Below are 22,587 nucleotides of genomic sequence, written 5' to 3'. Positions count from 1 at the left end.
TAAGCTGTCTGTGGACGCCATAAATTAGCATTATAGTGCTGCTGGCTTGCTCAGCACTGATATATAGCATTTACTGTATTTCATCTCCCTGTTGTAGGACCATAATTTTTCCTCTGGCAGCCATATATTGTCAAAGATTTTATCAAACATAGATTGTCATCAAGCCACGTAAATTGTTAATAGCCTAAATTTTGGGACCGTTGTTTTTAGCAGTGAGTCTGCTCTTTAAAGTATTAGAAGTTTATTAATTAATTTAGACCGCTTTAACAAGTATTAAACGTCTCAAACCCAAGATTATTAAGTCTCCAATTTTGTAGCTTTAAAGTTTGAATAATTTTACATTAATCTGAGGAGGTTTTGGGCTACTTTAGTGTGCTATATTTTGTTTTAATTCAAGCAGAGATTATTTTGGAGCTCTGACGTAATTCCGCACGCTCACGTTCTGTCCCGCCAAGCGCGCGCTCAGATGTTGTCGTGCCTTTAGCTAGCTGTAGAAATGTTTGTAGGTAAATGACTGCTACACGCAAGTTTGAGTTTTCTGGGAAGCAGATAAGGATAAGAAGCTGGAGTCACAGCTGAGCCCTATACCTGATAAAGTTTAGGAAATAAAAAGCAGCTTTGCGGCGTTGTCCCAAGTGTTAAAGCGAGTTCCGCTAACGCTAGCGCCGCTAGCATTTGTGCTATAACGGAAGGCAGCAGCTAGCTAGTTTGTGAAGAAGTCTTGGAGAAATTTAAGACCGCAGAAATCCTTGTTAGGGATTTTCTTTCAAGCCCAGATGACCTGGATATTTCCCCCACGCTGCAGCAAACTTCCTAGGTATGTTCTACCACACCTTAACATGTTACAGGCGTGTTTCAAGCTCAGTAGTGATGGCAGACGTTAAAGTTTTGCAGCTGTGAGGGTTATCTACCAGTCTCATTAGCCTGTTGATGAGGTCAGTGTCAGTGTAGGGGGTGAATTTAGTTTATTTACAGGCAGCTGTGGGTTTTACCTGACGGATATTTTACTTGTATTCTGTAGTGATACTGTGATGTTGCTCATTGTGGCATTCTCCTGTGTTTATTATGACTTTAGGCTGTCAGCTACATGATGTCCAACCAAAATGCCCCTCTAGCTCTGCAGAAGAAGCTTTTATTGTGGTAGGGAACATTTACATGTGTTATCCTGACATTTCTGGATTTGTGTTACAGTGAGTGACTTTAATCAGTCCAGCTGAGGAAAACACAGAAGAATAATCTGTGACAGTTTACCATGAGCTAGAAGAGCTAGAGTGCCTTATAACCAGACACACTGAATGACAGATGAACACAACAGGTGGTACAACACAGCAGCTACAGCCTTACAGAGCAATGTAGGACAATCTTAACCTCAAAGGTAGAAAATTAACTCCTTACTTCTGTTTTTGTGTGGCACCTTTAGTCCGGCCACTTAGATTTATATTCACATTAGTCCTACTACACACCGTTTATGAATTGAGATATTTTGCCATTATAGCTTTGTTGAATGTTAAAGGAACTTAAAGGCTATCCAGGCTGATGGAAATAAATTATTAGAATAAATAAAACTCAACTGCAACAGTTAGATTTTCATGGGCACATCAGTGCATCAGAATCAGCATTAAAAATATGATAATTTTCCTGAAATAGGTAACTATACCTTGATTTTTTTTTCTTTAAACCTAAATGTGTACTGTTCTACTTTTAAGTTTTATCTGCAGGGCAAAACTTTTAAATAAGAATTTATACATGATGTTATAATGACTTTTAGGAACCTTAAGTAAAAAGACCTTCCATTGCCAGCTTCTGTATGGTGTCTAATCGAAGATTGTTCTCAGTCTATTCTCAGTTAATCTTAGAATTTATACAGCTTTAACACTGCCGTTTTTTTCTGTGGTCACATTTTTATCTAACAATCAGCACAACTTAAACACAACTATGTAGTTAATGTGGTAGCTTACAAATGTGATGTTGTGGTAGAATCTTAAAACGAGTTAAAAGGGTTTTAAAAAGGTCTTAGATATTTGTGAAATTGTTGTCAGGTTTTCTGTGTATACCCTCTTCTGGCCTACCAGTGTGAATATTACTTGTCATTTTCTAAAAGCTTTTGAATGATATGCAAAAATAATCTAAATGCGATTGTTTTTCCCCAGTTATGCGATTGCAATTTAATGTGCAATTATTTTTAGGTTTCTCATCTTATACATTTTTTCAGTAAATACAAGCAATAAATCTAAATTATGATTAGGGCTGGGAAATTAAATTGCAAATGAGATTAAATCACAATATGGCCTGCTGCAATTTTCAGATCGCAGAAGGAGCAATATTTATTTAACCTGAAATTTTTTGTCAAAATACAAGTTTAAAACCTTTTTAGTGGCGTTAGAGATGTTGTACATTATAAATCATATAATCATTCAAGTGACTTTTTTAATAATAGTCTACAAAAATCCTGCTTTCTTCATTTTTGTAAGTTTTTCTTATTGAATATGAGATTGACATAAAGATCATGATTCCCTTTAATGCATCAGTTCATACCCAATTTGTAATATGAGTCAAAATCATGACAATAACATTTTATTTTCAAAATTGTTTAACCATTTTTTAATCTAGTATTGTGTTGGTTATAGCACATAATGATTTATTGCTTGTGTTTGTTGGAAAATAAATAAGATGAGGAATTTAAGAAATTATCACATATCAAATTTCAATCGCAATATTGGGGAAAGAAATTACAGTTTGCCTAGATAATTTTCTCAAATCGTTCAACCCTAATTATAATGTACACAATATTAGATTTGATATACTGGAAAAACAATTTAAAATGAATATCTAATTGGGATTATTTTGGCTCATATTGCAAATGTTAGCTATATCAATTGCTTTATTGAAGGGGATAATAATTTTTATGCCAGTCTCATTTTAAATAAGGAAAACATTTGCATTAGTAAAACAGGAATATCTATTCTAAAAAACATGAATGTTTGCATTGTGTGCATAAAACCTCTGCTGCAAAAAAGAATTAAACTGGTATTTATACACATTTCAAGTTAAAGAATATTGCAACTTGTGCGATTTGTAAATTGCAGCAGGCTATATTGCAATTTAATCAAATTTGCATTAATGTTCCAGCCCTAGGTAGACACATACTGTGCAGCAAGTTCATCAAAGTTGCTCAAAGTTCTGCCAAAACCTAAAATACTGATTTTAAGCAATATATTTAATGGAAAAGTTGTTTGTAATACCACTAACATAAGGCAACAGGTGCAGTAGCCATCTTAACTAACCTGTCTGTTAACTAAGAGCCTGGCACTCTGTCCAGCTAATTTCTGTCTCCTGCAATCACATATGGATGATATCGCTTTGTGTGGAGTTGATAGGCATAGCAACTCCATAGACTGACGCATTAAACTTATTCATTCTGACAGTCTACAGCTGTATCTTGCCTCAGGGCACACCCACCCACAGTATACCAATACGAACCAACAGTGTTTTAATTCACATTAAGCCTCTACAACCATAAATCTGAATTGTTGCATGCTTTCGAATTCTTGTATTTTTGATGTATGTTGAATAGCACATTCATGTTGTTAGTGTGTGGCAGAAGCGGACAGTTGCATTTTAAAGTCTGGATATACTTCCTAGCCAGCATAAATGTTTGTGGCTCTATGGCAGTCCCTGTCCTGGAGAGCAAACAAATGGATGTCTCTTTTCCTGTGTACCTAAGCCTTGTTTAATGTTACCAAACCTGTGTGTGTGTGTGTCTGTGTGTGTGTGCATTCATGTGTATGTTATGTGAAGTGAAGTGAAGAGAGAGAGGAGGAAAGAGGTGGAGTGGCAAGAGAGACACAGAGAAGTGACACAAATCAATGTGAGCACCCAAACCACCATCACCAGCAGCAGCAGCAGCAGCAGCAGCCGCAGCAGCCTCCCCGACCTCCATCACCTCTCTGCGTTTACCTGGGAGAGAGTTACAAACTAACAGGAAATCCAGCATTTGGTAAGTCTTCGTCTCACCATTCACAAATTATGGAGCCAGCTGCAACAAGGCTGCAATGGCAGTGATACTCGGCTCTCCAAGGCGCTTAGCGCACAGAGCAGAGCAGACAGCTGTGGCTCAGTGCTTTTTCCTGTTTTTCCTGCGCACAAACTCCTCTGCGTGCCTCTCACAACGCTGTCGCTTCTGTAGAAGAGGAAAGAATAAAACCTGTACAGCACCCAACACAGCCAGTGCTGGTGCTCTTTCATTCATATGTTTTAAAGCCTGCTGGGGATTAGGGATTGGATTGAGGGAAGCTATTTTTCCACCAATCACCAACCTTCCTCCTGGAGAGTAGAGAGAGCAGTTAACTGAGTGGAAGAGAGAGAGGGAAGGAGCAGTAGAATCACTGTGGAGATGTACTTGCTTTAATATTCATGGGAACATTTTGGTATTTTATTATGCTCGAATAACCCCATAGTACCCTTCAGAAGTGTAACTAATTGCAGTGTTTGTTTGCTGGGTTTGTAAATCAAGACAGTCTGGTTGTAGACAGTTCATCTCTGATGGCCACTCTCACAGACCTTTCCCTGAGGCGCTGTACATCTCAGAACAGAGCTGCCATAATTTTCTGGTTGTATTTCCAGTTTTAGATTTTTTAGGTTCTACTTTATGCATAAACAAAGTTTGAAAATTGCATTTATGAAATAACCACATTACAAACATCACAGACTAAGAAACATCATAAAAAACGAAAGCAAATAGGTGGTTGAACCTCTTACTTGCTGTCCCATTGATGCTGTCCATGCCTTTAAATCCCTTAGAGCAGCATTTCTGGAACTCGGGTCAACTTTTCAGGACTTTAAAGTTTAAATCCACACCAGTAAACCTGATATAGAATAACCTAAAAAAAATCTATTTTTAACACTTTCTCCCTGGTTAATGTGACTCTAGAATCAATCAAATCACAGAAACAGAAGTTATTTGTAGCTATTAAGTCTTGGAGGAATTATGAGTTATTAAACAACCAAAATCAGAGGCAGTTTCACTCAGCTAGAACAGAAATGTTTAACTTGACTCCTTTTTCTCTTCCTTATTAGTTGGGGCAAAGATTTTTTACGTGTTTTATATTAGAAATACAACCATCAAGTGATATGTCACACTGAAGCTGAATCTTCCCAATCGCACGCTTGCACTTTTGGGTTTTGTCGCTTAAGATGAGAATATCACCAGAATATTTAATGAATTAGACATTAAGGTAGCCCACGTGTGTGAGAGGGACGTGGCGGAGCATGCGAATCATGCAGATATGCAGATCCTATATGGATGAAAGCTAAAGAGGAAGAAATGTTGCAGCTGAAATTTTCAAGGCTTTTTTCTGTAGTGAGAGTGTCTGAAGCTCAGTCATGGAGAGCAGAGCTTTTTTAAGCAACAACCTGGTGCGAAATTTTTTCAGAATTCCCTGTAAAAACTGAAATGATAATTCATGTTAAGTGATATGTTTGATTGGAGCTCGGCGAACTCAATCACTCACTTGCACACTGAGGTTTGTCCACTTAAAATGAGAATATTACTGGAGTGTTTATAGATTAAGGAACAGTGCTGCCCAGCCCGCGGAAAGACACAGTGGGAATGCGCAAGTCCATGCAGGTACACAGAACTTACATGGATATGAAGTGGAGAGGAAGAGGAACAGAAGCGAAAAATCTGTTATACCTGAAAACTTTCAAAGTTTTATCTCCTCCAGGCTTGTAAGCCTGTGAAGCTTAATCACACTATTCAGAGCGTTCGTTCGCGCTACAGACTGTGGAGCTGTTCGCTGTGTGCACAGCACAGCTGACATGCGTGGACACTACAGAGGTTCACTGCCAAGAAGGCCAGTAGGATTTCAGCTACATAGAATAAATCGTTGGTGGGGAAAATTAGACTGTGATGCTAAAAAATAAGGCTACGGCGGAGCGCTATGTTCTAAGTAAGTGATGGTGAAGACTTCTTACCTGACCCGGGGGTGGGGCTAACTCACCACATGACATCATGAGTGGAAAATCTGAGAACGGCTTGTTTCAGCACACATTTTCTGAAAGGTGGAGAGAGAGAGGGAGGAGGGAGTGTTTTTTTCTGGTACTTGAGGGGATTGTGGTCAGGCCAGAGGCACAGATTTTTGTTAGAAAAAGTGATTTTTGCATAAGTCCCCTTTAAGTTTGGTAGTATGGACAAGACTTGCACTAGCACACGGTAAAACCCAGTCAGCTGGTGTGATCTGGTGGAGTCTGCCATAGGCCAAATTTTGGTTTATTTACTTAGTTTTGAGTCCTTTGCATGTTTAAAATTGCACTTGTGATGGTGTGTTTAATTCCCTGTTTTCATCTCTACTCATATTTGTTTGGGTATCTCAGTATGTATTGCATTACATTAAAGTGTCCATTTCCTCAATACCAGGCAGCCTTGGTTATAATAATATCAGGTGTAATTGTAGAGAATGGATTCTACTATGCATAGACTGTGTGCAGGATAACACACAGACATTAAATGTGCTTGTGTGTGTGTCTGTGAGTGTGCTGTAGTGAGTTTGCACTAGTCCTGAGGCCCTCAGAGCGAGACATTGTTAGATTCAGGTAAGAGTCAGACAGAGAAAGACATCTGTCAGTCTCTGAATGGTATTTTCTCAATGCTACTGATGAGGGGACACACACACACACACACACACACACACACACAACCAGTGGAGGGCTCAGGTGAGAGCTGTGTATGTTTGAGTGTCAGTTCTTAAATGAGGTGTTGATGTCATACATGACAGGAAGCGGTAAACAAGCCCCCAACATGTGGCAGCTTGCTGGAGTGAATCTCTCTTCTTTTTTCTCTTTCAGACTGTGTTTGTGTGACTTACGGCATGATCAAATAATTTATCTCAGAGGGAAGTGGAAACATTATAATAGCAGAGATGATCAGTTTAAGAGGCTTTCTAAAGGAATGAGTCATACACAGCAATTAAAATCACGTTATTTTTTCAGATATAATAAACTAAGTGGTTTGGGATTTGTATGTCAAAGACAGAGTAAAATTTAATCTTTCGATACCTTAATAAAATGCACAATAGGGCTGTAATGAAGTAAAGAAAAACTTTGTTGACAGATATTACACCCATGCACCAGTGATAACGATATTGATATCTGGAACATTAATATTGTCCAGAAAGCATTAAACATAGATGTGTTTAATGAGGTAAAATGACAATAAGGATGTAAATAAAACTTTAGGAGACAATCAGAAAATTATATTTAATTTCTGAGGATCAGTACTAAAATCTGGTACCAGTGTGGCACTGGTGCCAACAAGTCCAGTGCCTCCCGGACCAAGTCCAAACAAATTGCTCCCTTTCAGCATCCTACCACCCCAACGTGATCCTCAGCCTTTCCAAATGAAAGGCACCTACACCTACACTAGTTTTACATCAGTAGAGCATCAACTTCTAATCATTTTGCATTCCAGATCAATGCTTTTGTGCCGCTTTATTTTAGAAACTTTATGTAGCGGAGTCTTAACCTACAGGAACAGCTGAATAACTTTCTCATCCCAGACTGTACTGGCACATTTTCAAGATATTTCTCTGAGTTACTTTGGACTGTGTTACCTATACAGCTTTTATTCATGCACCATCTTTAATGTTTTAATTGACTCACTTCAGTGCGCTACAGGATTGGATCCCAACCTGGGGTCCAGGACCCCCCTGAGGGGGAAAATAGATTTGCAAGTATTGACTAAAAACCATGAAAGAGCTAACCTTGCAAAGCAGATGGATATGCCAAACATGGAACGCTGCCGTCTGAACAGTTTGGGCCCGGTTAGAAAGTGACAGGACCAATCAGTGGCGAGGGGCAGTGGAGTTGTGATGTAAGCAAGCAGCAGCAAGAGGTCGGTGCAATTATGGAGGAAGACATTAGCGTGGATGCTGCTAAAGAGCCAGTTTTATCAGAACTTGACGACATTTCTTCGTTTAAAAAATAAAGAACAGCAGTGAGTTGTTTTCTTTTCAAAAACGACAACTGCCTCCAAACTGTGCTGCTGCAGTGGGTCTGTGTTTCTCCTGTTCGGTTCTTCTTCTCTGCTCTAAAATGGTAGCTTGTGCAGGAAGGGTTTCCAAGCAGCAAAGAAAATTGATCCAGTTTATAACGCTAACAATTAGCATGCCTGAATACAAAGTTAAACAAAACGATGTCAGAAAGGTGCAGATAAGTTTTCCTCAACAATAATTGCAGCCTTTTTGGTGACGATGTAAGAGCACAGCCTGACATTGAAATTTTAATTGTGATTAGATAAATCGTAAAGCACTAGTTTAGATAAAATTTATGCTGCATGCATCATTTGCCAGATTAAGCTTCGACTGCAGTGACTACTCTCCTTTTTATTGGCTTGGAGCGCTTCAGCCATGACTTTATCACTGTTATTTGAAGTAGTGTGGATGGAGAGGATATCCTTGTCATGATTTATCTTATCAGTTCATTGATTGATTGAGAGTCTTGGTAATGCTTTCCAGCTCTATTATATAATCTACCCCTCATTTGTTAAAGTTTGCCTGAACTCACCTCATCACTGTACTTCATAAAAGCTGGAGCACCTAGTTAAGTGCACACTTTGTACATTAAGCCTTCTTGTCTCTCTCCTTTGTAGTTCCTTCCCCTACTTTGTTCTTTCCCTCTCTCTTTCCATCTATCTAATTATCTTTTTTGTGTCTCTGCTGACTTTGGAAGGGGCTGAGGAGTGTGCTGCCAAGATGTATGAATTATTAGACTAATGGGCTTAAGTGCCTTGTCCTAACATTGTCTCCTTCTAACACATTGTCAAGCAGAGGCTTAGAAGAACACACAGAGCAAGAATAAAAAATTAGATTAGCAGCAAAATACCAACCCCCTCCTCTTTGTCTTTTTATTAAGGTCAGGATTAGAATTTATACAAAGGAGAGTACCTTGCCCCCCTCTCTCACCATCATCTTCCCTGTGCCTTTTTATAACAATGGTGTTAGTTAATGTTGAATTAAGAACAGTGTGCTGTTCTTTTATGAGAAGGCTTTCGGGGGGCTCTGTAATATTTGACTTAAGAAAACAGCAAATCTCATAAATACTGAAAGAAACTGGGACATACAGTGCTTAACAAATTTATTAGACCACCTGTCATATTTGTCTCAGAGACCATCCAGCATCATGAAGTGCTTTAATGCGGACTCTTTCATTTTCAGTCAGCTCTCCACATTTTACCATTTTGAACAGGAATGAGGAATTTCAAACTGAATTCACCCAAATTTGAGCAGGCTCACTGGGCTTCTCTGAGAAGTCAGAAATGAATCAAGCATAACATTCAACCATTAAAATTCATTTTTCTCTTCAGGAATGCAAGGAAATAACTATAATTTGACATATTAATCAAGGAATAATAATGTGCTTTACTATTTTTTCAGTTTTTTGTAAATTAGTAAATTTGTAAAATTCATGGATAACAATAATATTTCTATTTTGTGGCATAAACCTTGCTTTGGTTAGGGTTAGGGTGGTCTAATACATTTGTCAAGCACTGTATATTTGAACTACAGTATATTAGGGCTGAGCAATTAATTGCAAATGAGATGTAATCATAATATGGCAATTTTTGCAATTTTGCTTTAACTTGAAATATATCAAAATATCAGCTTATTACATTAATTTTTTTGCAGGAGGGATTTTATGCATGTTTTCAAAACATTCAAGGGTCATTTTTTAATGTTTTTATTTATTTATTTATTTACAAAATTGTCCTTTCCGTGTTTTATGTTACATTTTTGTTAAGTTTTTCTTAAACGAGCGACATAAAAACAATAATCCCCCTTCAATAAAGCAGCTGATATCAAACTTTCGATATGAGCCATAGTAATTGCAAATAGATATATGTTTAAAATTGTTGTGCCCTAGTTCATTCTGTCTAATACTGATGAATCTTAGCGTTCGTTCATGCCAGTCATATCTCCAGCTGTGGTTGCCTCCCGGCTCCCACAGCCAATCACAGCTCTTTCTCTCAACACAGCATTCCATTTAAAGATGACATTCTGCTCACTAATACCAGCTGCTGCTAGCAAAGCTTCACCTCCCCCACCCCAGCCTCCTCTTTTATAGCTTTAAGCTTGTTGCACCCTCATTTTCAGATTCATGCTACTATGGATTAATTGGTTCTGAATAATTTAGTTGTTTTCAATGCAAATAAATGTATCTATTCATATGGGAGTTTCTATATTAACAAGATTAACAGGCCATTTTGGGATGAAGCCAGGAGACAATAGTGTAAAGTGTGCAATGCCAGAAATCAGCATAAACTCAGAGATGATCACTCAAAGTGGACTTTAAGTGCTCCTGTCAGGTTTCCCCACATTTGCAGAGGCTTAAAATTAATTTGATGGAATTTAGATTCATTCTTTAGATTTTTATTCTAAATATTTACCATTTTTAGCGGAAGGTAGTCGTTTAACTTGTGTTTTATTGTGAGGCAGTCAACAATATGACGGTTGGGTCAAAAAGGGAAACTTTCAGGTGTACAGGCACCATTGCTCTTTCTCCTCTGCTCGCTGTCTGAAACACAAACACTGATGATGTGTGCATCTTTCAGAGGTGACACAGGGACTTCACATAATACACCTGCTAACAGGTGAATTAGAGCAGCTAGGGGTGTAGAGGTGACAGAGGACAGACACATGGGCAGTGTGCAGGGAGGAGCAGTCGCAGTCAGACAAAATCATACAACTTCCTGTACAGTTATGTGGAGGTGTCGACACAATCAAGTCTTTTTGGAGCATACCTGCCGTGGGTCTTTCTCATGAATCTTTACGTCGCCCACAGCTATGCTATGCAGACAGACATTGCTTTTGAATTGTGGTTCAAGCTATGCTCCTGTCTGCTCATGGCAGCTTTGGGTTGAAAATAGGACTGCCAGTCTGTTTTTTCTCAGTTACTTTGGTGTTCTTACTCTTGTATTGGTTCTTCAGCTGGACATCCAGGATCATATTTAATATCAAACTTGTACCAAGTGCTGCCTCTTGATTTCAGAGATCTCATTATCTTCAATTCTTTGAAATACATTTTTTGTGATGAGACAATCTGCCTGAGCTCGGGGATATTTCAGGGTCAGGCAGCAGTTTAATAATTTCTGAGTATTTCTTTCTTAACCTTTTATAGATTTGGTAGATCCTCATAGTGTTTTGTGTACAAAATACCAAATATCCTCAGTGAGTTAGTCTTGCAGGATCCGTCCCATAAACAAGCAAGGGGGCAATCCCAAAAACAAAAAAAAAATAACGAAACAAGAACTGACAAAAAGGAGTACACCCCTAGAGGCCGTAGTAATGAGCCAAAGTCCAAGTCGGACAGAGGCAGCCTATTTCCAAACTTTCTTTTCTCCTTTTCCTTTGTGCATCAAAACTCTTCAAAAAAACATAACAGGCTTCTTTCATGGATCAAACGAGAGCAGCAGCGCTCATTGTGCCAAAGTGGAGTTAAAAAAAGAAAAAGGAGACTGAGAGGAGGGGAGCGAGGGAGAGCGAGAACTACCTTATTATTGTTATCAAAGTAAAGCCAGCTCTTCTCCTGCTGCTCTTAAGGGACCTCCCTGACTCTCTCTGCTCAGAGACCCAAGGGGAATCTAAACATGACCCGCATACACCCCTCCCTCTATTGGAACACACACACACACACACACACACGTGGGCTCTTGGTGAGCACGTCGTTTCATTTGTGAAATTAGACCATTCTCTCTGACCCTGTCTTTTCATCAGGCGCCGTGGTGCATATTTTAGTCACTTTCCTGCGCTTGTTTTACTAATTGGTGGCTATACTTTGCCCAACACTGATATCCTTTGATCATCTCAGATCATTACGTTTACCTCATTAATTTGCTCAATGTGATACCCCCCCACCCCTACCCCCCAAAAAAAGCTGTAAGGGTCTGCGCAAAATTGGATTAATAATAGATTATATGAGCCAAGAGAAAGTGTAATTCCTTTGTGATTTCTCCTCTTTGCTCTTCTTTCTCTCTCTTTTTTATTGTTCTCATTACCCTGTGTCAGGAAAGTCAACTTTGAAGGAAAAGGTCAGCATCTTAGGAAGTGTGTGGAAATGAACGGTTCATGGATGTCCTTGACTGTGGAGCTAGAGTGAGAATACCGCATGTTAGACAGTCTAGCTCAGTCTGCTCAGCCTAGAGTCAAGCCTTCCAAGATCTCTAATCTTTACAAAGCTCATTTTTTCTGACTGTTTTGATTGATCTCTCATGCATACCGTTAACTCCAGATACCTGGTGACCAGAAGTGAGACCAGGTGTTTTGGCTTCACTATTGGCAGGATGGACCTAGCAAAGGTAGCTACATGCAGTCTGTACACCTGAAGATTTTCACTGTTTACACCGCGTTCCAAATGATGCCATTACAAAGCAGCAAACAGGTATTTGAAGCTGCTGGTGCCTCTGGAGTCCCACCAACCTCAAGGTGTAGGATCCTCCAGAGGCTTGCAGTCGTGCATAAACCTACTATTCAGCCCCCCCTAACCAATGCTCACAAGCAGAAATGGTTGCAGTGGGCCCAGAAATACATGAAGACTCATTTTCAAACAGTTTTGTTTGCTGATGAGTGCCGTGCAACCCTGGTCGAGATGGAGGAGTAGTGGATGGTTGGTGGATGGCCACCATTTCCCAACAAGGCTGTGACGTCAACAAGGAGGGGGGCGGAGTCATGTTTTGGGCCGGAATCATGGGGAGAGAGCTGGTAGGCCCCTTTAGGGTCCCTGAAGGTGTGAAAATGAGTTTCTGACTGACCACTTTTTTCCATGGTACAAAAAGAAGAACCGTGCCTTCTGTAGCAATATGACATTCATGCATGACAATGCACCATCTCATGCTGCAAAGAATCCCTCTGTGTCATTGGCTGCTATTGGCATAAAAGGAGAGAAACTCATGGTGTGGCCCCCATCCTCCCCTGACCTCAACCCTGTTGAAAACCTTTGGAGCATCCTCAAACTAAAGATCTATGAGGGTGGGAGGCAGTTCACATCAAAATAGCAGCTCTGGGAGGATATTCTGACATCCTGCAAAGAAATTCAAGCAGAAACTCTCCAAAAACTCACAAGTTCAATGGATGCGAGAATAGTGAAGGTGATATCAAAGAAGTGCTCCTATGTTAACATGAACTTGGCCTGTTAAGATGTTTTTGATTGAAATAGCTTTGATTTCAGTAAATATGACCTCCTAATGCTGCAGATTCAACAAATAACCATTTTCATTTCTTTACAACCTATAAAATGTCCTGAAACTCTGTTGTGCTTGATAATGTGGAACAGTGAATTTTGAGTTTTTTTTAGATAATAGTTATCATTGGGAGGTTTGTTCAATACATTTGAATTATGCTCTAACAGTTGTTGACTTGATAATTACGCTGACTCATTTACATCAACTATAGGAAAATCAGAGAAAACATCATTTGCATTTTAATTTGGAAAGTTGTAAAGTTGTGGCTGAATGAAACTCGGTTGCTGTGGCTTTGGGCCTTCTGCTGATACCAAGGTTCCCTCTGACAGTCCTCAGCAGGGCTGGAAATGAACTTTTTCCCTGCCTGCCACAGTGGCTGCTGGATTTAAAAAGCTACCAGCCACTCACAGTTTTTACTAGCCACTTTATTCCAATGAGCAGCATGATGTAATGAGGTATAATACAATAATTAAGGCTTACAGTTATCAAGCTTTAGGCTCTTTATTAAAGGGAAATGTTTTCAGTCAAAGAAATACTGGTATGCCCATATATTTTGAGAACGGTTAGTGAGTGAGTGTTATTTTGTTATCACATGTATTTATTATTTATTATTATATTTTATTATATTATATTATGACTTTATTATTATATTATTTATTTTTTATTTTTTTTTTTTTAAACTACTATTAGTAATTCTAGGACTGTTTCCTACAACTTTTAATCATAAAGTTAGAAAAGTTTGCTAAAAATGACCCCCAATTTAAGGCAGATTTTGCACATTTATTTAAGATGTAGGCCACTGTAGCATGTTTATTATAGGTAAGATGATGAATTTTGGACCAGGCTTTTTATAGAGTGCATGGCAACAACCTGAACAGCCCAGGATGCAAATTACTGTTAAAGAACGAGCCAGGCTTTGTGGATAACAGCAAAGCTGCACACAGAAAAGTTTGACTAAAAATTGCTTCACCAAAGACTCACCATGAATATGTTTAAAAATATATGTTTTTTCGCCTAGGATTGATAATCATACTTGTAGATCCTAGGGGTGTAATAAGATTTCGTGCCATACAATCTCAAGAGATCAAAATGTCACAAGATTTCTCGTCGAGGGGAAACCCACCCTGAGATCAATATTGTGCAGACACTAGGAGCAGCAGCTCTCCTTGCAGAAAACAACACCAAACTGGAAATTATAAATGATGTCAAAGATGCCCAGGACACTTTAAAATTGTTGGTTTGACAGCTAATGAAGAAACAGAGCTGATCCATGACCCATTCAGATCACTGCTCAAACACCCACCTCCTCCCCTGCATGTGCTACTTGGGGCAGCACGTGATCCACAAATGCATAATAAGTTCATCATAATGGATAGATGGAGAGTCAAAACATCGATCTAAATCAATGTTTCAAGCTACACTTTTTTTTAATTCCCCCTGCACGCCTGTTGACAGTTTCCGCCCCAGGCGGCGTCCACAACAAACTAGCTGCAGGCTAGCTAACTTGCAGCAGTAGCTCAAAGTTTTGCGGCTGAGGGAAAGAGGATATCCTCTCCTCTCTCGGCTGTGTGGATATTTCAGACTGACACTACTACAGGACGGGTCTCTCCTCATAGTTTATCGTCTGCATCTTTATCCGTGTACAACCGCCGTATGAGATGGTTCACGGTTTAACAATAACTTAACTTGTCATGGCTGTGGTAGCACCAGTGTTGTCTGACACTGCAGACTCCAGATACACAGAGAGGCAAAAGCCTGCATGTATCCTTTGACATGCTGATTTTATTTCACCATCTCACGTTGGATTTATCCTGAAAATATAAGGTGTCCAAACTTAACATGGTTCAAGCAGGACAGATGTTCTCTTTATACCCCCCCCCCAACACACACACACACAAACACACACACACACTTGTTATAAGGCTGCTCATCCCAGGAGCATCTTTAGAAATAAAACTTTGCTCTAGTCTAACCTCTCCATTTCTTAGACTCAAGGTTGCAACAAACCAAAAATAATAAAATTCCATCACTATAAGATCATGTTCAACTTTATTTAAATCTCATAATGTACAAATAAACTACAAATGAACTACCTGGCACATTAAAGAAGTAGTGAACACTTCAACTTTTTCTCAGCTGTACACTGAAAGATCTGACTGAACTTTGATAAAACACATCAGTGCTGGTTTTATTTCTGATATTTGCACCAAACTGATAAAAATCTGCATTTTACGACATTTGATTAGCTCAAATAGACATCATTTTTCTGCTCCTTTTATGTTAAAAAAAGATAATGGAGGCATTTGACACACATAAGCCATTCTCTTCATTTAATGTACCAGGAGAGGTTCTTATTTACCTTCAGACGTCTCCCTCTCTATATCAGGGGGAGGGATGCTGGACTTTCTCTCTTCTCTGTCTGATCAGCTGTAGATACACACAGATGACTAACATGGGTATGATGGGTAATGGAAGTTAGGGAATTATTTCACTTGTTTATTAGTTATGGACAGCTACAATTCTAAAAATGTTTATATAAATATATATACAGTCCTTAACAAATGTAAGGTTTATGCCACAGCTGCCCTAAATTAACAGCATTGGTAATTACCAAAATCATTTTTATGTTTCTGCAATGGTTAATACACCAACATGTAGAAGCTCTTTAACCCAAATGATATTTTAAAGCTAAAATAGAATTATTATTGTTATCCATGAATTTTCAAATTTGCTGATTTTACAAAAAAACCCTGAAAAAATAGTAAAGCACATTAATATTTCTAGATTAATACGTCAGATTATAGTTATTTTACTGTCATTCCTGAAGAGAAAAATGAGTTTTAGTGGTTGAATGTTATGTTTGATTCATTTCTGACTTCTCAGAGAAGCCCAGTGAGCCGGCTCAGATTTGGGTGAATTCAGTTTGAAATTCCTCATTCCTGTTCAAAATGGTAAAATGTGGAGAGCTGACTGAAAATGAAAGAGTCCGCATTAAAGCACTTCATGATGCTGGATGGTCTCTGAGACAAACAGGGAAAGACATAAAGTGTTCTCACAGTGTGGTCAAGTATGCTTTGGAGTCAACTGCCCAGACTGGTACATACAAAATGCACCAAGGAAGAGGCAGGAAACCAAAGTTAACTGAAGCAGATGTCAGATACCTCAAGATTTGAAGTACTAGAGACAGAAGGAAGACCACTGCTGATCTTCAGGCAGAGATGAATGCTTCTAGATCAGAGACTGAGAAAGTCTCCAGAATGACCATAAGCAGACGACTGAGGGAACAAGGCTTAAAGGGAAGAATAGCTGCTAAGAAGCCATTATTGAGGCCTGCAAACATCCAGAAATGCCTCAGATTTGCCAGGGAGCACAAACACTCGACTGTTGATGACTGGAAGAAGGTACTCTGGACAGACCAGTCCCAAGTTTGAACTCTTGGGTCAGCATGGTCGTGTTTATGTCCGCAGAAAAGCTGGAGAAGGTTTTGATGCAAGATGCATTGCACCCACAGTGAAACACGGTGGAGATTCCAGTATGGTATGGGGTTCTATTAGTAGATGTGGCGTGGGCAAATGAGTGAGAATGGACGGTATCATGAACAAGAACATCTACCACAACATCTTAGTGCATCATGGAATCCCTTCTGGACTGAATCTGATTGGTCATGGGTTCATATACGAACAAGACAATGACCCCAAGCGTACTTCAAAGCTGTGCAGAGACTATTTTAGCAAGACAAAGGAATCTGGAGTACTGGAACTGATGGACTGGGCAAGTCAAAGTCCAGATTTGAATCCTATTGAACAAATTTGGGATTTTGTAGATTCAAAGATTGATGGCACAAAAGCAGTGATACTCAACCCCTGGCTCTTGAGCCGCATGTGGCTCTTTTAAAGCTTACTTGAAAAAAAAAAAAAGTAACTAAAAACCTTTATGAAGGTAAACACCGTCATCAATAAAGATTTACGGTAGGTCACATCAATAAATCTGTTACCATAACAAAGACGACAGGCTTTAACTTCCAAATGTAAACGTTTATTATTTTAAATATGTTTATTATTACAGCTGGATGCGCTTTACGGAGGACCGGTGTAAGAGAAGAGTGCAGAGGATGTCCGCCGGTGGTGCATCTCTTCAGTAAGCTCGCATTCATTGAGGTGTGCTGTCTTGTGTTCAATCGGAAGCTTCCCATTTCCTCATTTGAACTTTTTCTCCAGCCACTTCCTGCCGATGCTCTCTCACACCCATATCTTTTGACAGTTATGCCAATGTGCATAACACACACAGATCACACGTGGAGGTAACGTCATATCTACTGAAATTTGTCCAAACGTGGGTGTTTTATTTGATCTTCAATGCACTAATGATCATAAATATTGTCAAAAGAGCAAAAATATAAAACCAAAGCTCCAAAATGAGGCAGGGTGAAAAGATGTGTCTGGAGAGCTGCAGGTGTGAGGCAGGGCTGGTTTTAGTCATTTGGAGGCCCAGGGCAAAGACCATTATGAGGCCCCTCCCCTTTTTACTCAAGGATTAATAATGAGTGGAAAAGAATTAGAAACTATCTCTTTTATGTTAATAAAGCCACAGAACTACAGTAAAGGCCCCAATGTGAGATATAAATACCCAAATATCCAACCATCATTCATCATTTTCTTTGAAAAGCATCTCAGAGCTCAAACTCAGCACATCCTAATATCTAAAACAAATCTGTAGGCCAGGTGAACTTTCATAATGCTGGTGTTGGGCCAAAGACTGGTATCTCCAAAATGACCACCTTTTAGGGAATGAAAAAAATTATCTTTTGACATTTTTTATTGCTTTAAAATTAGTTAAAACCACTGGCAGATGTAAAGGGTGACCAATAGCACTGATTTATAAAAACAAACTAAAATAATGAAAAATTGAGATAAAAGGTTTTAGCCTGATGTCTGTGATAAATAAATTTTAAAAATTAGATAAAAATCTGTGACATATTGTTTCATCTGACATTATACAGACATTTGTATCCCATTTACCTCATAATTATCCACTAATTCACAGTTTTATTTCATTTCAACTACAGACTATCTGATCTGTTATCTACCTTACATTCCTGGTTTGTATTGTGGCTCTCGCTGAAGTATTTTTTAGACAATGTGGCTCTTTGGTAAAATAAGGTTGAGTGCCACTGATCTAAAGCAAGTCTGTGGGAACAGCTAGAAACTATTTAGAATTCAATAACAACAGAGACTGTGGAAAAGTAGATGAAAACAATGGCAGCAAGAATGCAAGCTGTTATCAAGGCCAAAGGAGGCCATACAAAATATGAAGTTTTTTGGTTATGTGTGAAAAAGGACTATTTAATTGTTTCAGTTTTTTATTTGCCAATAACATTTTTAGTTTTAAACAAGTTTTTGAAAGATTTCTAAAATATTTATGTTTTCTTGTTTTTATGACAGGTGGTCTAATAAATTTGTTAAGCACTGTATATATATAGAGAGAGAGGTAGAAAGCCTTTTCTGTTCTCTGTCATCAACTCTGGTTAACAGTCTGTATAGGACTCGTGAAGCAAACGTCACCGGCAGAACCTGATGAGCACAACAAGTTTAGAAATAAAGATTAACTGCACATTTTCATGGCTGCAGCCATGCAGCACCTTCATGTTTTCCTTCAGAAATGTCTTTAAATGTGAGTTTACACTACAAGCTTCGCTTATTCTGTGCAAATGGACCCCACCAAACACTGGCGCCAGTAATTCACAAAATATCAGCATTTTTAGTCACAGCTTTAGTTGACTCAGTTAACACTAGTATGGTCACAGATGTGTGATACTTCTGAAGTACATTCATCGCAGCCACAATTTCTCTTTGCTAATTATCAGTAATTACTAGCTGCATACAGCTAGCCTCAATACTGAGTGAAATGATGATTAACTGCAAGATTTATAGCCTTTTATATATTATAGTAAACCTTCTCACTAGGGAACGAGTCCTGCACCATGGCATTAACCTCACTAGCTAGGAAGAATTTCTTTCTTTTTTAAGCAGCGGCCATCTTGAAAAGCTCATAAAACGGCCTAAGTCACACTCTTGACTTATAGTTATACTACAGGGGTAGGATCACATGATCTGATCAACTGAGGATGTTTACCAGAGGTGGCCAGCATCAGGAAGAGCTAACTGAGGCAAAAGTGTCGTTTTTGTCTAAAAATGACTCCGGTGTGTAGTTTTTGGCCAAACCTAAAATGAACATTAGAGAGCAGCCTTAGTTTAACTTAGACCCAGAGGCCGTGATTGTAAACACCTCCAACATGGTACTCCCTGTAGGAAACAACTTGTAGAACGTTGTCCCCTTCTGTCATCAGTGTCTCCTCTAAAGACGTATCTGCTGTTAGTCGGATGTTTTCAGTGCTTTGTTGTTGACAGCTGCATTGTCAACCCATTCAACACTAAATTGCATTTTACAAAAAGACTGCAGCTTTCTTTTATTCTGTGGAGCAGATCTCTCCTTAGATGTATGCTGGCACAGCTTTGCATTGTGCTGTGTCTCCTTGTTTTCATGGTGAGCTCTATGCCCTCTTATTATCATATGGATAAATGAACGTTTGGCTGCAGGCAGACAAAGTGTGACTAATAAAGTGGGTTTTGTATGTTCAAATTGGCCCCTGTCACCTTTTCTCTGGTGTAGTAGTAAACATGTAGTTGTGACAATGGAGCGCCCTGTTTGTTTTCTTAAAAACTAATATTTCTGATATGAGGTGGACCATTTGTCAGTAGGGATGGGTGCAGCAGTTTGTGTGTGACCGAGTCTCTTTGAGATGGTTGAAGCGCTGATTCCTAGCTGTTCAGACTAGGGATGTCACAATTACAGATTTTCTAGGTGCAATTATTGTCAGAGAAATAATTGCGATTTTATGATTATGAGGATTATTTTTGCATTAATTAATTTCACACTACCATGAATAAGTAAAATCACATGAACTCTCCTTACAGGTCTTGAATTTTAATTTGTTTCCATCTTTGGTTGCTCTCATAACAGAATAATACATCAACAATGTAAAGTAACCAAAAAGTACAAGAAAAAAATAATCAATAAATGCTACATATTAACAATGTACTTCTCTCAGAGAAAACATATAAAAGCTACAGGACCTCTATCTGGACTTAGGAGGATTCTTTCTGTAAACTACATTACAAAAATATTTTTGAGCATTTCTTTTGAACCTGTGAAGAGAAAACACAAGGAAAAGACATTTAGCTAGCTTTTGGCTTACAGCTGCCCATTAGCAGCTTAGCTGCCCCTTTAACATAAGACCAATACTGTGAAGACAGGGAAATGAATAAATAATAACTGAAATGAAATACAAGCTAGCTATGTATTTCCTTTTGAAACAAAACAAGGGGTGAAAGGCAACAGGTGCAAACTGCAGGCTTGCTTTGAGAGCGGATGTCTGGCAGATAAAGATATAACCGGCCAAAATGTAAGGCAGAAAACATGCCAATGACCAGATTAATAAATACTGAATACATATTCTATTTTGTGTAACCTAGAAGATCCTTTAATATCAACTCAAAGTAGCCTCATCTTTCTACATGTACTGTCCTGCAGTGCTGGGGTTGTTTATCTCCTCAGACACTAAGCACATGGCTAATTATGTATGCACGATGACGCGAATGACGCCAAACCAATCTTATCTCCGAGTATGCTCAGTGCTGTTGGAGACTATGCAGGGAAGGTTTGACCAGAACATTCTCGGAAAGCAGAATTTTAATCTAAGTGAGGTTTTCCTGGTTAACCAAAGGATTAATATCATCAGCGGTATGAAGGGATTTTGAGTATGTCATCGCTGCGAGTAATGAAGAGGCTGAAAAAAAGGGAACTGTACAGCTGATCGCCGTAAACACCGATGCAGCAGCAGAGAGAGAGAGGCCTTCGCCGAGCAGAGTTGTGGTGGACATCGATAAATCTACCTATGACCAATCCTCAGATAAAGTCGGATTGTAGTCAACACAGGATCGCATTGAGCAGAACGGCATGGACTGCTTGGAGCTGATAATGAAGGCTCTGTCTCTCTTCCCCGTTGCTGGTTGTTAATGCTCGGGATGTTCTGGCTAATTAGTAGAAGCAGTCTTGGATAAGCCATCAATGAGAGGAGGACTGGACCAAACTATCTACGGTGGAGCCTTTGTCCAAATGAACCAGGATGGTTGGATTTACTGCTTTAGCGGTGGTTACAATTATATCATCATGAGGACTGATATTAGCAACTGATGGTAAGACTCATTTTTCATTTGAAATGTAGAGTTCTAACGTGGTGTCCAGTTAACAGAGCACTGGGGAGTTATGTTTGGATGCTACGCTGTTGTCGCTGGAGGATGGTATTTGGCTTTTGTAAGCTGCTAAGTTATGATAGGCTAGTAGCCAATGTGCTAACGGTGCTAATGTGAAACTAACTGTTGTTCAGGAGTTTAACGTGGACGTATATTGTGTAACTAACTGCGTGTGTGCCTCCGCCTGCAACTGCATGAAGCAACACAAGTCGGTGACGCAGTTGTTGTGTAACTTTGTTTTCGTTCTGGGCGAGTTGCGCTGAAGTACCAATATGGTTCACAGCATAATATTTTCTGGAAATTGACGGTATTTTGGAAATGTTACGATTAACTAATCGTTAAGTTTAATACCGCAACTAATCGTGAAAACGGGTAATCGCGACATCCCTAGTTCAGAATGAAGGTTGATGGTTTGTCCCAGCAGAGCTAAGTTGAGTAGAGTTCAGACCCATCCCACTTTGACAAGCTCGCTGAGTCGACTTCAGTCAAATGAGGAAGAGCAGCAGAACAGTGTGGATTTAGCCAGAGGAGCTCCGGGCCATGATGTGATGATTCAAAGATGGAAAGAGACAGTCAGTTCATTGTTGAGCCGCAGGTGTGTGTGAATATGACACACACGTCATCCTGTTTTTGCATTTTATACAAACGCTATCAAAGGCTTGATCCACTCTAAAATTGATTAAAAAACCCAGAGGCTGATATTTTCTGGGACTTCTTTTTGTAAATGATTATTTTTATTTTACAGTTTGATGGTAAAGGCACACTTACTCATTTTAACATCATCTCCTTCATGCATGAGTGTAATATTTCATGTTCTAGCAAGAATAAATCTCCATCTTTTACCCAGCGGTCTGATGATGCCTGAAAGCGGGACTCTTACATGACAGGAACAGGATCTTTTTTGCAACCATGTTTTTGTTTGTGAGTTCATCCACAGTAAAATTCTGACTTTGTAACACCATGTCTGGACCTGGGATCTCATCATGAGGACTAAAGCTGCCTCTGTGACCTGTTGAATCCTGACTATGATGATGAACTCTGACCTAC

General features: G+C 39.1%; 1 protein-coding gene across 3 annotated transcripts in view; it reads left to right on the top strand.

The window, feature by feature from the left end:
- The first annotated feature begins 462 nt into the window (after positions 1 to 462).
- The window catches only part of sox5 (SRY-box transcription factor 5), a 384,599-nt gene continuing 362,474 nt past the window's right edge, over positions 463 to 22,587 (top strand). For 2 of the 3 annotated variants that reach the window (XM_041780726.1, XM_041780725.1), the window contains exons 1-3: positions 463 to 817; positions 1,076 to 1,140; positions 3,799 to 3,997. The gene's annotated coding sequence lies outside the window, so the exon portion shown is untranslated. Of the gene's footprint in view, positions 818 to 1,075; positions 1,141 to 3,798; positions 3,998 to 22,587 lie in introns of those variants that run through there. The other variant, XM_041780733.1, reaches the window with a different exon arrangement.

The sequence above is a fragment of the Cheilinus undulatus genome, linkage group 23 (genome assembly GCF_018320785.1).
Source record: "Cheilinus undulatus linkage group 23, ASM1832078v1, whole genome shotgun sequence".
Lineage (NCBI taxonomy): Eukaryota > Metazoa > Chordata > Actinopteri > Labriformes > Labridae > Cheilinus > Cheilinus undulatus.
This window is presented reverse-complemented; position numbering and strand designations above follow the sequence as displayed.